This window comes from Gobio gobio (assembly GCF_949357685.1).
Source record: "Gobio gobio genome assembly, chromosome: 25".
NCBI lineage: Eukaryota > Metazoa > Chordata > Actinopteri > Cypriniformes > Gobionidae > Gobio > Gobio gobio.
The window spans coordinates 35,683,302-35,689,661 of record NC_137121.1 but is presented as its reverse complement, the minus strand read 5'-3'; positions in this window follow the sequence as shown (position 1 = coordinate 35,689,661).

Here is a 6,360-nt window from a genome sequence, read left to right as displayed (position 1 = left end):
AACTTTGGGGTGGTACTCGGTGTGTATCGGCCGCAGAAACCAGGGTCTAAATGAAGTTCCGGATAAATATTTCCCCCTCTGAACGGCCCTGCTCCTGGGGTAGTACTTTTTCAAAGTTCGGGAACTTTCGGGGGTGGGACTTGTGCGCTGAACATGCTGATTGGTTAAGCTCTCGCAGCATTTTATTTCAACTGGCATTTTTAAAAGTCTTTTGCGAGGTTTGTTCTACGTTCAGCAAATATCAGTCTTGCTCTTTCTGTCCGATGGCGTGCGTTCGTCTCAGCCATCTCACGGTCAATGTCCGTAATAGCTGATAATAACATACGTTGTCTTATTTTAAATCTTATTAAAAAGTTCATAAAGTCATTACTGCTGTGCTGTTTACAAACATCAGAAGTTGAAGCTTTTTTTTTGTTAATTTAGCCACTATCAAATAAATTCCTAGGGTTGTTTGTTTTCTTCTAAGAGAGTCGAATGGCAATGGCATCAACATTTATTCCATGTGACAATATTAGGTGTAAAGTATGATTACGATAATGAGTGGGTCCTGACATGTGTTGTCTATCTCCAGTAGAGTTTAGAAAATGTCTCTAAATGCCAATCCCAATGCGTCTTTTTCATTATCTACATGGATATTAAAATCACCACCCAGTGGCTGACCTGCCAGTTCTAATATGTTCAATGGCAAATGCCAATCAAGCTCTACGGTGCCAGGCAGTGAGCACAGGGCACACTAGAGGTGCCCTCATGAAGTCTGATTGTTTGGTCAGACATACACACCAGTGGCCTCCTTGCACAAAGGAGCAGATACTGGTCCTGCTGATGTGTTAAAGGGTTAGTTCACCCAAAAATGAAAATTCTGTCAATAATTACTTACCCTCATGTCGTTCGACATCCGTCAGACCTCCGTTCATCTTCGGAACACAAATGAAGATATTTTAGTTGAAATCTGATGGCTCTGAAAGGCCTCCATTGGCACAATGCACGGTTCACTCTCAAGACCCTTAAAAGGTACTAAAGACGTCGTTACAAAGTCCATCTCACTACAGTGGTTCTACAATACCACTGTAGTGGTACATCACATCACACCCATCGTTATGAAGTGCTTTGAGCGGCTGGTCCTGGAACACCTAAAAGACTCTCTACCATCCACATTGGACTCACACCAGTTTGCCTACCGCAGCAATAGGAGCACAGAGGATGCCGTTTCCATGGCACTGCACTCTGTGCTCACTCACCTGGACCATAAGAACACGTATGCACGCATGCTGTTTGTTGACTTCAGCTCCGCATTCAACACTGTAATCCCATCCAAGTTAATAGCTAAACTTGGAGACCTGGGCATCAACACTTCAATGTGTAACTGGATTTTGGACTTCCTAACTGACAGACCCCAGAATGTTCGTTCAGGATTCACCTGCTCCACATCCATCACACTCAACACTGGCGTACCACAGGGCTGTGTGCTAAGCCCGTTTCTCTACTCCCTCTTCACCGCCGACTGCAAGCCTGTGTATGGATCTAATTCTATCGTCAAGTTTGCGGACGACACTACGGTGATCGGGCTCATCAGCAACAACGATGAGACTGCCTACAGGGAAGAGATCCAGCACCTGGCCACATGGTGCGCTGATAATAACCTGCTCCTCAACACCACCAAAACGAAGGAGCTCATCGTGGACTTCAGGAAAGAGTCAAGAGGCACACACGACACCATCCACATCAATGGAATGGCTGTTGAACGTGTCTCCAGTTTCAAGTTCCTGGGGATCCACATCTCGGCGGACATGTCGTGGACGACCAACACCTCCAGCCTGGTCAAGAAGGCTCACCAGCGCCTCTTCTTCCTGAGGACACTGAGGAAGAATCAGCTCTCCTCTGCTATCCTGGTGAACTTCTACCGCTGCGCAATAGAAAGCATCCTGACCAACTGTGTGGCAGTATGGTATGGGAGCTGCTCTGTTGCGGAGCGCAAGGCACTGCAGCGGGTGGTGAAAACTGCCCAGCGCATCACAGGGACTCCACTGCCTGCCATCGAGCACATCCAGAGGAAACGCTGCCTGCATCGAGCTCGCAGCATCCTCAAGGACTCCTCTCACCCAGCCCACAGACTGTTTTCTCTCCTGCCCTCCGGCAGGCGTTTCAGGATCCACCGGACCAGGACCAGCAGACTTAAGAACAGTTTTTTCCCCAGAGCTGTCTCTTTATTGAACTCAAACCCCCGTTGATCCACTTCCCTCATAAACTGATAACTCTCCTACCTCACATCTTCCTTCACTTTGTTATTTGCACTACCGACTGTTTATCACAGTAACAACTGTTTACATATGCATCTTACACTGCCATATCTTAACTGGATTATGCTCATTTGCACTGCCGACTGTATTTATAGTACCAATGTTTACATTTGCATTTTTACACTGTACTTCTAAATGTAATATGCAACCACTTTCCACTGCACTTTACACTTTTTTTTCCGGATAGCTCTGTCCATAATTTATTGCACTACCCTAATCCACTGCTATTCCTCATATTAGCCTAACATATTATTGTATACCTCTATCTGTAAAATTCTGTTTATAGTAATAGCCATCTGTATATTGTATTCATAGTACATATTCACCTGTAAATTCTGTTTATAGTAATAGCCATCTGTATATTGTATTCATAGTACATATTCACCTGTAAATTCTGTTTATAGTAATAGCCATCTGTATATTTATTCACTGTACATATTCACCTGTAAATTCAGTTCTGTTTATAGTAATAACGTCTCTCTATTTATACATATTTATACATATTCAGTACATATCCATGTCCTGCACTTACGCATCCATTGTATATCCTGCACTTGCTGCTATTGCACTTCTGGTTAGACCTAAACTGCATTTCGTTGCCTTGTACTTGTACTTGTGTAATGACAATAAAGTTGAATCTAATCTAATCTAATCTAATAACTTTATGAATCGGCGAGAATAGTTTTTGAGCGCAAAAAAACCCTAAATAACGACTTATATAGTGATGACGATTTCAAAACACGGCCTCATGAAGCTTCGAAGCGTTATGAATCAGTGAGTCGAATCATGATTCGGATCGCGTGTCAAACCGCCAAACTGCTGAAATTTGGCGATCCACACTGCTCATTCGACTCACTGATTCATAACGCTTCAAAGCTTCATGAGGCCGTGTTTTGAAATAGTCATCACTATATAAGTCGTTATTTAGGGTTCTTTTTGCGCACAAAAACTATTCTCGCCGATTCATAAAGTTATTTTAGAACCACTGTAGTGAGATGGACGTCTTTAGTACCTTTTAAGGGTCTTGAGAGTGAACCGTGCATTGTGCCAATGGAGGCCTTTCAGAGCCATCAGATTTCAACTAAAATATCTTAATTTGTGTTCTGAAGACGAATGGAGGTCTTACGGGTGTCGAACGACATGAAGGTAAGTAATTAATGACAGAATTTTCATTTTTGGGTGAACTAACCCTTTAAGGACCTTCTATGGTCCTGTCCAGCTCTCCTAGAGTAACTGCCTTTCTCCTGGAATCTTCTCCATGCTCTTGAGACTGTGTTGGGAGACACAGCAAACCTTCTGGCAATTGCATGTATTGATGTGCCATCCTGGAGGAGTTGGACTGCCTGTGCAACCTCTGTAGGGTCCAGGTATCGCCGCATGCTACCAGTACTGACACTGACCCTAGCCAAATGCAAAACTAGTGAAAAACAGTCAGAAAAGATGATTAGGGAAAAAATGTCAGTGGCCTCCACCTGTAAAACCAATCCTGTTTTGGGGGTTGTCTCAATGTTGCCCAGCTAGTGCAACTGTTGTTAATTTCATTAACACCAAAGCAGCTTAAACTGATTAACTACCCCCTCTGCTACTTATGCCAAGTTCACACAGCCCGATTTTAGCCCTGATTTTGACTCGCCGACAGGCTTTGCGAAATCGCAGACAAATGCCTGAAATCATAGGCAAATCGGTGCTCGTGCACGCGAGTGACAATCACAAAGTGTGAATGATCAAAGACGCGATCAGAGAGAATCGCAGACGAGTCGCTGATGCCTGTGAGATATTTGGCATGCTAAATATCTGGACCTGTCAGCGATTCAAACATCTGCTGTGTGAAATGTGTTCTGACTGAAAAATACATCAGTGATGACCGACAGCCAATGAGAGAGCAAGATACAGGACAGCGGGAGGCTCGGGAGGAGTTGTAGACCAGAATATCCGCATTTTAATAGATATATTTACAGTTATATCAAACGGAAACAAAGCACAAACGTTTGCTTGACCAGCCGCAACAGCAACACATTGCACAATTATTTATTTACCTCCAACTCTCTTTGCAGAACACAATCCTTGCTCCCTGTGTCTCCCCAACCATTTCCTCCACCATCATCTTTTTCAGTACATCAGTACACAGACAATTTGGATAGCAAGTTCTGCACTGCAGTCTATATTTTTAATAATAATTCAGACCCGCACGAGAACTCCAGTGTGACGCACCTGTGATCTCACAATTTGATAGGCACAGTCACTTTCAGAATTTGACAGCTTCCACCAGCGCATCAACACACCTTCATCCCCCCCAAAAAACCTACTGAAACATTTGAAACTAGCATTTTATTTGCAGCCTCACTAATGCATTTTCTTAAGGTTGGATCAGATATGTGTGCAGCGATTAATTGTTCCCTACCCACTTTTAAGGGAATTTTGTTTGCACTCAAATACTCATCACTCGACAGCGGTTGTGGATTAACAAGCAATTTGCATTCTGCACTCTCTGGCAATGCAACTAGAAATTAACTTGAAAGATCCACTATATCTTCAAATGTATTTTCTCTGCGCGCGTTACAGCACATGCCAGAAAAGCAGTGGGGAACTGTGACAAGGCAGCTACTTGGTTATTAACATTAAGCTTAGACTTTAGTTCCAGCCAAATCATTACCCCGAATCATACTCAGGCCATCCACGGGTAATTGTGAATTTACACCGATACTAACAGGGCCGGTGATAAGGTCAGATTGTAGATGGACTGTATGCAGCGGCACAGGAGTACAGCTCATTTCAATACCACGAATGAGCACATTGTTACCTGTATACAACTTCAACGAAAAAGGCAGAGCACTTTCCAATATAAATAATTGCACAGATCCTGTATCTCGTTAGCCTGACAAGCCAGACCCACATCAAGATGTTGGGTCTGGGAACTCACCACTGGCAGGGCTCAATCCGAGGGGCGGGATAAATGGTTGTCTTTCAAATTCCCTCTGCACGCAATAGGATAGCGCTACAACAAACCAGAGCAACGATGAAGGTGAAGCGGAGCTAGTTGATAGATTAAACTTTTGCCGTATCCTGTCGGCAAAATTCCGAACACATCTTCCTTTCTTAAGAATGACTTCAGTGCCATTCTTTCTTTTATCAAAGAAAAGCTTAACTCCAAGTCTCCCAGAGTCGCGGTCAAAGCCGATTTGAAAGACCGCTGTTCGCCAGCTTCTTTGTTTACAAGTAGCACACGGAACCGCTGCAACTCTGCCTTCATTATGTTAAGCCCGCCCACCGACTCTATACACAATGTGATTGGCCTGACCACAGTTTGGTTTTTCTCGCATGCCAACGGAGAGTTGCTAGAAATTAGATTTTCTGCCGCTAGGGGGCGTCTAGATTTCTAGGCTAGTATCTTGTAGCATTACTATAGACTTTGCATTAGAATAATCTGAAAGCGAAAATAAACACGTTTGATTAAATGACCCAAATGCATTAGAGGGAGACTGCAGTGACTGTTCAGAGACGGAGGTAAACACTACACCGTAAGGCATAGTGCCAGCTTTCTGCTGCCAGACTTTACAGTTTGTGATAAGATGGCCAGGATAAAGGCAATAAAAACAGGCTTTTTTATCAGGACACTTTTGTGGGTTTGCTTCACTTTCGACCCTGAAAGAGTTGTCCCTTGACATTCTTTTATCTTTCCCTACATCCACAACAAAAGGGGTTTTAAGAGCGCGCATATATGGAAATACTGTTTTATGCGTCTGCAAGTATTGCCACATCGCAAAGTTTAGATACTTTCTGCTCGTTCAAATTTACTACAATGCTTTCCGGCAAACAGTTCTTAAAATCTTTGAACAAAATCAATTCTTGCAACTCCGTAAAAAGAGTCGTCATTTTGGTAAAAACATACCAAAAGAGCACTTCTCACGCCCTGAACTTTTGCCGGTATGCCGGCATTATTATAATTCATTAGCTTGCAGAACAGCCAATTTCACAGTGTCATTATTCAGTGAATCATCAATTGGCAAAGCCGTGCAAAGCTCTTAACGAGATTGCACTGCAACAGCAACTCCCACATATCTCT